General features: G+C 46.2%; 1 protein-coding gene across 9 annotated transcripts in view; it reads right to left on the bottom strand.

The window, feature by feature from the left end:
* kug (FAT atypical cadherin kugelei) overlaps positions 1-9959 on the bottom strand; it is a 913302-nt gene that overhangs the window by 464383 nt on the left and 438960 nt on the right. The gene's annotated exons all lie outside the window — the stretch shown is intronic.

Below are 9959 nucleotides of genomic sequence, written 5' to 3'. Positions count from 1 at the left end.
AACATAACGTACCCACCATGCAGCCAGCAACAACATAACGTACTTACCATGCAGCCAGCAACAACATTACGTACCTACCATGCAGCCAGCAACAACATAACGTACCCACCATGCAGCCAGCAACAACATAACGTACTTACCATGCAGCCAACAACAACATAACGTACCCACCATGCAGCCAGCAACAACATAACGTACTTTCCATGCAGCCAGCAACAACCTAACGTACCTACCATGCAGCCAGCAACAATATAACGTACTTACCATGCAGCCAGCAACAACATAACGTACCCACCATGCAGCCAGCAACAACATAACGTACTTACCATGCAGCCAGCAACAACATTACGTACCTACCATGCACGTACCTACCATGCAACAACAACATAACGTACCCACCATGCAGCCAGCAACAACATAACGTACTTACCATGCAGCCAGCAACAACATTACGTACCTACCATTCAGCCAGCAACAACATAACGTACTTACCATGCAGCCAGCAACAACATAACGTACCCACCATGCAGCCAGCAACAACATAACGTACCCACCATGCAGCCAGCAACAACATAACGTACCCACCATGCAGCCAGCAACAACATAACGTACCTACCATGCAGCCAGCAACAATATAACGTACTTACCATGCAGCCAGCAACAATATAACGTACTTACCATGCAGCCAGCAACAACATTACGTACCTACCATTCAGCCAGCAACAACATTACGTACCCACCATGCAGCCAGCAACAACATTACGTACCTACCATTCAGCCAGCAACAACATAACGTACCCACCATGCAGCCAGCAACAACATAACGTACTTACCATGCAGCCAGCAACAACATTACGTACCTACCATTCAGCCAGCAACAGCATAACGTACCTTCCTTGTAGCCAGCAACAACATAACGTACGTACCTTGTAGCTAGCAAGAACACCATGTACCTTCCATACAGCCAGCAAGGACATCACGTACCTGCCATTCAGTCAGCAAGGACATCACGTACCTGCCATTCAGCCAGTAAGAAATACCTTTGATATACCTTTGAAGAGTTTCGAGAGTTTCACTACTCTCGGAGCCCGGCCATGGGACAGGCTCGTCTGTTGCTTGCCTGGTCACCCAGGCTGTTGGTGCTGGAGGCCCTCTGCCCCATATGTCCATGACAGCCTGGTTGATCTGGCACCTGGTGAAGATACTTGTCCAGCCATACAGCCAGCAAAAACATCCCCTTCCTGTCATTCAGCCAGCAAGAACACCATCACGTACTTGTCATGCAGCCAGAAAGAACACCATCACGTACCTGTCATGCAGACAGCAAGAACACCATCACGTACCTGTCATGCAGCCAGCAAGAACACCATCACGTACTTGTTATGCAGCCAGCGAGAACACCATCACGTACCTGTCATGCAGATAGCAAGAACACCATCACGTACCTGTCATGCAGATAGCAAGAACACCATCACGTACCTGTCATGCAGATGCAGAGAGCAAGAACACATGCAGCCAGCAAGAACACCATCACGTACCGTACCTGTCATGCAGATAGTCATGCAGATAGCAAGAACACCATCACGTACCTGTCATGCAGATAGCAAGAACACCATCACGTACCTGTCATGCAGACAGCAAGAACATCATCACGTACCTGTCATGCAGATAGCAAGAACACCATCACGTACCTGTCATGCAGACAGCAAGAACACCATCACGTACCTGTCATGCAGACAGCAAGAACACCATCACGTACCTGTCATGCAGACAGAAAGAACATCATCACGTACCTGTCATGCAGATAACAAGAACACCATCACGTACCTGTCATGCAGACAGCAAGAACACCATCACGTACCTGTCATGCAGCCAGCAAGAACACCATCACGTACCTGTCATGCAGCCAGCAAGAACACCATCACGTACCTGTCATGCAGCCAGCAAGAACACCATCACGTACCTGTCAGCGTACCTGTCATGCAGCCAGCAAGCAAGAACACCATCACGTACGAACACCATCACGTACCTGTCATGCAGACAGCAAGAACACCATACCTGTCATGCAGCCAGCAAGAACACCATCACGTACCTGTCATGCAGACAGAAAGAACATCATCACGTACCTGTCATGCAGAACACCATCACAGCAAGAACACCATCACGTACCTGTCATGTAGACAGCAAGAACACCATCACGTACCTGTCATGCAGCCAGCAAGAACACCATCACGTACCTGTCATGCAGATAGCAAGAACACCATCACGTACCTGTCATGCAGCCAGCAAGAACACCATCACGTACCTGTCATGCAGCCAGCAAGAACACCATCACGTACCTGTCATGCAGACAGCAAGAACACCATCACGTACCTGTCATGCAGATAGCAAGAACACCATCACGTACCTGCAAGAGAGAAGATAATATAAATTTCTGTAAGCTCTTAACCCGTAAGAATCATACAGCAGCTGGGGAAAGGGAAGTACTCAGGTGTAATCCAAGAGGAGAATATCTCTAACTCCTTGGATCGAGAGCCCTTCATTAGCATCAAAGGAGATAAAAAAACACGGAACATATTGTAACAATAACACAGCGTATCAGTATACTTAATGTAACAAAATATTCAAAAGTCCTGCATTTTTATTATTTTAATTATTTTCATTATTATTATTATTAATTATTATTATTATTATTATTATTATTATTATGACTATATTTTCCGGCATATAATACCTGAAGTATACCTGGAGGGGGGTTTCGGGGGTCAACGCCCCTGTTGCCCGCTCCGTGACCAGGAGCATCTTTTTTTCCCATCTCGGAAAATCAGCCTGCGCCTTATATGCTCAAGGTCAGGGTCAAGGGTAGGCTTTGTGTTACACTTTAGCAGTTGTTTAGTAACGTTACGTTACAACTACTTCCAAACATCGTCTTATATGTCTTATATGCCGGAAAATACGGCATTATTATTTGTTTTAATGTGGGTCATTCAGGGCAAGAAGTGGTGGAGGCTCGATCCTCTGTTCGCTACCAGAGAAGCAGAAAGTACTCAAGCAAGTAATCTTTCTCCGCCTTTCGATCAAAAACAGTATTCATCCTTACGTCAAGAGAGGTTAATCCTGCCTTTGAAGGGTTTTAAACAGTTTTCCTACTCCTGCTGCCTGGCCTTGGGACAGACTTGTCTGGTATTTACTTGGCGAACCAGGCTGTTGCCACTTTCCGATTGCTGGCCCACATGTCCATCACAGCCTGGTTGATCCGGCACTTCGCGGAAGTACATGGCTAATTTTATCTTAAAAACTTTTAAACTTGTTACGGCAGTGTTTCTGATATTTTGTGGTAGCCTTTTAAACAGTCTGGGACAGCGGGTGTTGACACAATGTTCCTTTATTGTTCTCTCGGTACCCCTGATTTTCAGTGAGTTACATTTTCTCCCATCTCAAATACTTTCTATGTATATATTACCCCACCTCAAATATTTTCTATGTATATATTATCCTGCCTCTCTTTCCTCTGCTCCTGCACATACATATTTAGGACTCTGAGGCGTTCCCAGTAATTTAAATGCTTAACTGTCTCTATACAGGCCGTAAATAATGTCTGTTGTTCCAGCTTTCATATCGCTCTTGCCCTGAACGAAACCGTCAACTTTGAACAGTACTCTTAGTGAGAGAGCACAAGTGACTTTAATATCATCACCATTGGCACTATTCCCCTTATTTCTAAAGTTCTCCTTATCCAGCCCCGTTATTTTCCTGACTTTCGTGATATTTGCCTCAATATGATCTTTCAAATGTCCAGCTGACATTAAGACACCCACATGTTCCTCTCGATTGATTTGGTGATCTTGCGGTCTTTTACATTGTCCGTTTTTGAGTATCTTACTCTTTCCATATCTAATCAGGTGAAACCTGCCACCTTGTTATTTTCTTACCCACTAGAAGACTTTGTTTAAATCTTGCATTTTTTCCCTTCGTCATCTACTGAGGTGATAAATTAGACACATGTGCAACTCTTGGGTATCTTTATTGAGGAAACGTTTCGCCACACAGTGGCTTCATCAGTCCATACAAAGGAGAATCTTGAAGAACAGGAGGAGAATGAGGTAATCAGTCCCTCAACCTTGAGTCGATGTGGTCAGTCCATCAATCTTGAATAGAATACGGCATACGTGCTGAGAAGGAGCTTATAAACCGTTGGCAGGAGAGGTGCAGCAGTCATAGGTGGTGTAACATTTGTTCAATGTTGAAGTAGGTCGTGCCCAAGAATTAGGCAAGCGAAGAATTTCCCAAGTATTAAGATCCCAAGAAGTTGCAGTGTCTGACAGGTTTGTAGATGAATGGTTCAGAGAACCGACATGTTGATAAATTAGACACATGTGCAACTCTTGGGTGTCTAATTTATCAACATGTCGGTTCTCTGAACCATTCATCTACAAACCTGTCAGACACTGCAACTTCTTGGGATCTTAATACTTGGGAAATTCTTCGCTTGCCTAATTCTTGGGCACGACCTACTTCAACATTGAACAAATGTTACACCACCTATGACTGCTGCACCTCTCCTGCCAACGGTTTATAAGCTCCTTCTCAGCACGTATGCCGTATTCTATTCAAGATTGATGGACTGACCACATCGACTCAAGGTTGAGGGACTGATTACCTCATTCTCCTCCTGTTCTTCAAGATTCTCCTTTGTATGGACTGATGAAGCCACTGTGTGGCGAAACGTTTCCTCAATAAAGATACCCAAGAGTTGCACATGTGTCTAATTTATCAACATGTCGGTTCTCTGAACCATTCATCTACAAATCTACTGAGGTGGTTTTTATGCTCATTTTGGTATCTGCAAATGCTGATATGAAACTGTGGAGAATGTCTATGAGGATAATGCTGGATTCTACTCAGTTTACTAATTACTATTATTTGTGTGTTCTATTAGTAAGTTGAAAACCCATCTTCCTACCCTCCTCGTAATGGCTGTCGCCCTCACTTTGTATGCAATCACTCCAGGATCGCAACTGTCAAACACCTTTGCAAAATGCGTGTACACCACATCTCCGTTTTGGTTTTCCAACTCCTCCGTAATTTCGTCACAGTGGTTTAGTAGTTGTGACAAGCACGATTCCCAGTTCTAAATTCATGTTGGCTTGTGTTGTGCAGGTTGTGCTGTGGTCAGTGTTTAGTGTTGTGCAGGTTGTGCAGTGGTCAGTGTTTAGTGTTGTGCAGGTTGTGCTGTGGTCAGTGTTTAGTGCTGTGCAGGTTGTGCTGTGGTCAGTGTTTAGTGTTGTGCAGGTTGTGCTGTGGTCAGTGTTTAGTGCTGTGCAGGTTGTGCTGTGGTCAGTGTTTAGTGTTGTGCAGGTTGTGCTGTGGTCAGTGTTTAGTGCTGTGCAGGTTGTGCTGTGGTCAGTGTTGTGCAGGTTGTGCTGTGGTCAGTGTTTAGTGCTGTGCAGGTTGTGCTGTGGTCAGTGTTGTGCAGGTTGTGCTGTGGTCAGTGTTTAGTGCTGTGCAGGTTGTGCTGTGGTCAGTGTTTAGTGCTGTGCAGGTTGTGCTGTGGTCAGTGTTGTGCAGGTTGTGCTGTGGTCAGTGTTTAGTGCTGTGCAGGTTGTGCTGTGGTCAGTGTTTAGTGCTGTGCAGGTTGTGCTGTGGTCAGTGTTTAGTGCTGTGCAGGTTGTGCTGTGGTCAGTGTTTAGTGCTGTGCAGGTTGTGCTGTGGTCAGTGTTTAGTGTTGTGCAGGTTGTGCTGTGGTCAGTGTTTAGTGTTGTGCAGGTTGTGCTGTGGTCAGTGTTTAGTGTTGTGCAGGTTGTGCTGTGGTCAGTGTTTAGTGTTGTGCAGGTTGTGCTGTGGTCAGTGTTTAGTGTTGTGCAGGTTGTGCTGTGGTCAGTGTTTAGTGCTGTGCAGGTTGTCCTGTGGTCAGTGTTTAGTGTTGTGCAGGGTGTGCTGTCGTCAGTGTTTAGTGCTGTGCAGGTTGTGCTGTGGTCAGTGTTGTGCAGGTTGTGCTGTGGTCAGTGTTTAGTGCTGTGCAGGTTGTGCTGTGGTCAGTGTTGTGCAGGTTGTGCTGTGGTCAGTGTTTAGTGCTGTGCAGGTTGTGCTGTGGTCAGTGTTTAGTGCTGTGCAGGTTGTGCTGTGGTCAGTGTTGTGCAGGTTGTGCTGTGGTCAGTGTTTAGTGCTGTGCAGGTTGTGCTGTGGTCAGTGTTTAGTGCTGTGCAGGTTGTGCTGTGGTCAGTGTTTAGTGCTGTGCAGGTTGTGCTGTGGTCAGTGTTTAGTGCTGTGCAGGTTGTGCTGTGGTCAGTGTTTAGTGCTGTGCAGGTTGTGCTGTGGTCAGTGTTTAGTGCTGTGCAGGTTGTGCTGTGGTCAGTGTTTAGTGCTGTGCAGGTTGTGCTGTGGTCAGTGTTTAGCGCTGTACAGGTTGTGCTGTGGTCAGTGTTTAGTGCTGTGCAGGTTGTGCTGTGGTCAGTGTTTAGAGCTGTACAGGTTGTGCTGTGGTCAGTGTTTAGTGCTGTGCAGGTTGTGCTGTGGTCAGTGTTTAGTGCTGTGCAGGTTGTGCTGTGGTCAGTGTTTAGTGCTGTGCAGGTTGTGCTGTGGTCAGTGTTTAGCGCTGTACAGGTTGTGCTGTGGTCAGTGTTTAGTGCTGTGCAGGTTGTGCTGTGGTCAATGTTTAGTGCTGTACAGGTTGTGCTGTGGTCAATGTTTAGTGCTGTACAGGTTGTGCTGTGGTCAGTGTATAGTGCTGTGCAGGTTGTGCTGTGGTCAGTGTTTAGTGCTGTACAGGTTGTGCTGTGGTCAATGTTTAGTGCTGTACAGGTTGTGCTGTGGTCAGTGTATAGTGCTGTGCAGGTTGTGCTGTGGTCAGTGTTTAGTGCTGTGCAGGTTGTGCTGTGGTCAGTGTTTAGTGCTGTGCAGGGTGTGCTGTGGTCAGTGTTTAGTGATGTGCAGGTTGTGCTGTGGTCAGTGTTTAGTGCTGTGCAGGTTGTGCTGTGGTCAGTGTTTAGTGCTGTGCAGGTTGTGCTATGGTCAGTGTTTAGTGCTGTGCAGGTTGTGCTGTGGTCAGTGTTTAGTGCTGTGCAGGTTGTGCTGTGGTCAGTGTTTAGTGCTGTGCAGGTTGTGCTGTGGTCAGTGTTTAGCGCTGTACAGGTTGTGCTGTGGTCAGTGTTTAGCGCTGTACAGGTTGTGCTGTGGTCAGTGTTTAGTGCTGTGCAGGTTGTGCTGTGGTCAGTGTTTAGTGCTGTGCAGGTTGTGCTGTGGTCAGTGTTTAGTGCTGTGCAGGTTGTGCTGTGGTCAGAGTTTACACTTAAGTGTTTTCAAAATCAAGATCAATATTCATCCAACGTTTTAGGGGTTAATCTTTCGTCACTACCACCCCAACCCCCACCTCAACCCCCACCAAAACACCTACCACCACTATCAGCATCAACAAAGCTACCGTCTGAAGCACCAACACTAGATTCATTCTCTCTCTCTCTCTCTCTCTCTCTCTCTCTCTCTCTCTCTCTCTCTCTCTCTCTCTCTCTCTCTCTCTCTCTCTCTCTCTGACGAGAAAACACAAGAAGAATTCTCAAACAAGGACAAATCTTTCTCAAATATTATGTAACTTGTCTCGCATCTGTGTTTAGGCTCACTTGTCCCAGCTCACAGTCACTGTAGCCTGTCTCACAAGTGTTCATGGCACGCGTGTCCCATCTCACAGTCAGTCACTACAAGCGTAATTTCAGAAATGTCTTCACTATCTGCACCAAGATTGCACAACATTTTTTTTCCATTCCTCCCACTGCCTTTAACAGCAACCTTCTCCTCTGCTTATGAACCTGGCGAACACACACTCTTGTTCGCTCTCTCTCTCTCTCTCTCTCTCTCTCTCTCTCTCTCTCTCTCCAGGAAGACTTTGATTCTCGGCAAGGGTGGCCAAGTAAGAGCAAGGTCATATAAATTGGAAAGGCGAGAGAGAGAAGACCAGGGACTTAATACAGTTTGAGAAGAGAAACTAGAAACATTAGCGAGAAAGATCTTGGAATAAACATCACACCCAACATATCGCCAGAGGTGCACATATATCGCATAACACCTTTAAGATATGAGAGGGTTGTTAATTTCAGAACTGCCTTCAGAAACCTCATTAAATAATCTTTTAGGACTCTGTACATTACATATGATATAGGCCTATCTGGGAACGAACCACGGGGGCACCGACCCCCGGAAGCTTCCTTCAGGTTTGCAGCACCAGAAACGAGCCTCCACCTGGTCAAGCATGTACAAAAACTGGGAAAGGTCAAGAGATTTGCAACAAAACTAGTCCCAGAGCTGAGAGGATTAAGAGAACAGACTAAAGGACTGAACCTGACAACTCTAGAAGAGAAAATGAACACAGGAGACATTATTACGACACACAACAACCTCGGAGGATTTGGCAGAGCAGATAAGAACAGACAGTGAATTTCGAGGCACAGGCTTATAGGAGCATAATGGAAGATAATGGAACAGATGAAAGACAGGGATGTAAGGAAATACTTTTCCAGCCTCAGGGAGGTATATGTATGGAATGAGACAGACGAGGCAGTGGTAGAAGCAGAATCAGTAAACAGTTTCAAGAGTAGGAACAATTGGGCACACGAGATCAGGAACCGATAATGCTGGCGATTGTAGCAGAAGCTGGGCCAGGAGCTGCGACTCGACCCAAAGAAGAGCCAGAAGCTAAAATTTGACCAAAGAAACACACTTTGGTGAGTACAACTAGGAGAGTCCACACACAAGAACGCACCTCATATCTCTATCTCACTTACTCACACACACACACACACACACACACGCACACACACACACACGCACGCACGCACACACACACACACACACACACACACACACACACACACACACACACACGCACACGCACACACCCAACATGAGGAGTGGCACGAAAGAATCAGTGAGAAATCCCCAGACATCATAGCAGTCACAGAAACAAAACTCGCTGAGACAATAACAGACGCAATCTTCCCACTGGGATATCAGATCCTGAGAAAAGATAAGAGTAGAGGGGGAGGAGGAGTTGCACTGCTCATAAAAAAAACGATGGGGATTTGAGGAAATGGAAGGCATGGACGTGATTGGAGAAAGAGACTATATAGTAGGTACAATTCAGCCTGGAGAACATAAAGTAGTCATTGGAGTGATGTATAACCCACCACAGAACTGCAGGAGGCCAAGAGAGGAGTACGAAGAAAACAACTGGGCGATGGTGGACACACTGGCTGAGGTGGCAAGAAGAGCTCACTCGAGCAGAGCAAAGTTACTGGTAATGGGCGATTTCAACCACAGGGAGATCGACTGGGAAAACCTGGAGCCACATGGGGGTCCCGAAACATGGAGAACCAAGATGATGAATGTGGTACCTGAAAACCTCATGCATCAACATGTCAGGGACACTACCAGAGAGAGAGGGGAGGATGAGCCAGCAAGACTGGATCTTGTGTTCACCCTGAGCAGTTCAGACATTGAGGACATCACTTACGAGAGGCCCCTTGGAGCTAGCGATCACGTGGTTCTGAGTTTTGATTATATAGTAGAGTTACAAGTGGAGAAGGTAACAACAGGAATTGAATGGGAAAAGCCAAACTACAAAAGGAGGGACTACACAGGTATGAGGAACTTACTGCAGGAGGTTCAGTGGGACAGAGAACTGGTAGGAAAATCAGTAAACGAGATAATGGAATATGTAGCAACAAAGTGCAAGGAGGCAGAGGAAAGGTTTGTTCCCAAGGGAAACAAAATAATAAGAAGACCAAAGCAAGTCCTTGGTTTACCCGAAGGTGTAGGGAGGCAAAAACTAAGTGCACCAGAGAATGGAAAAGGTACAGGAGGCAAAGGACCCAGGAAAATAAGGAGATTAGAAGAAGAGCCAGAAACGAGTACGCACATATAAGGAGAGAGGCCCAGCGACAGTACGAAAACGACATAGCATCGAAAGG

This window comes from Cherax quadricarinatus, chromosome 1, assembly GCF_038502225.1.
Source record: "Cherax quadricarinatus isolate ZL_2023a chromosome 1, ASM3850222v1, whole genome shotgun sequence".
Lineage (NCBI taxonomy): Eukaryota > Metazoa > Arthropoda > Malacostraca > Decapoda > Parastacidae > Cherax > Cherax quadricarinatus.
Note: the sequence above shows the minus strand (reverse complement) of the source record. Positions and strands in the feature narration are given on the sequence as shown.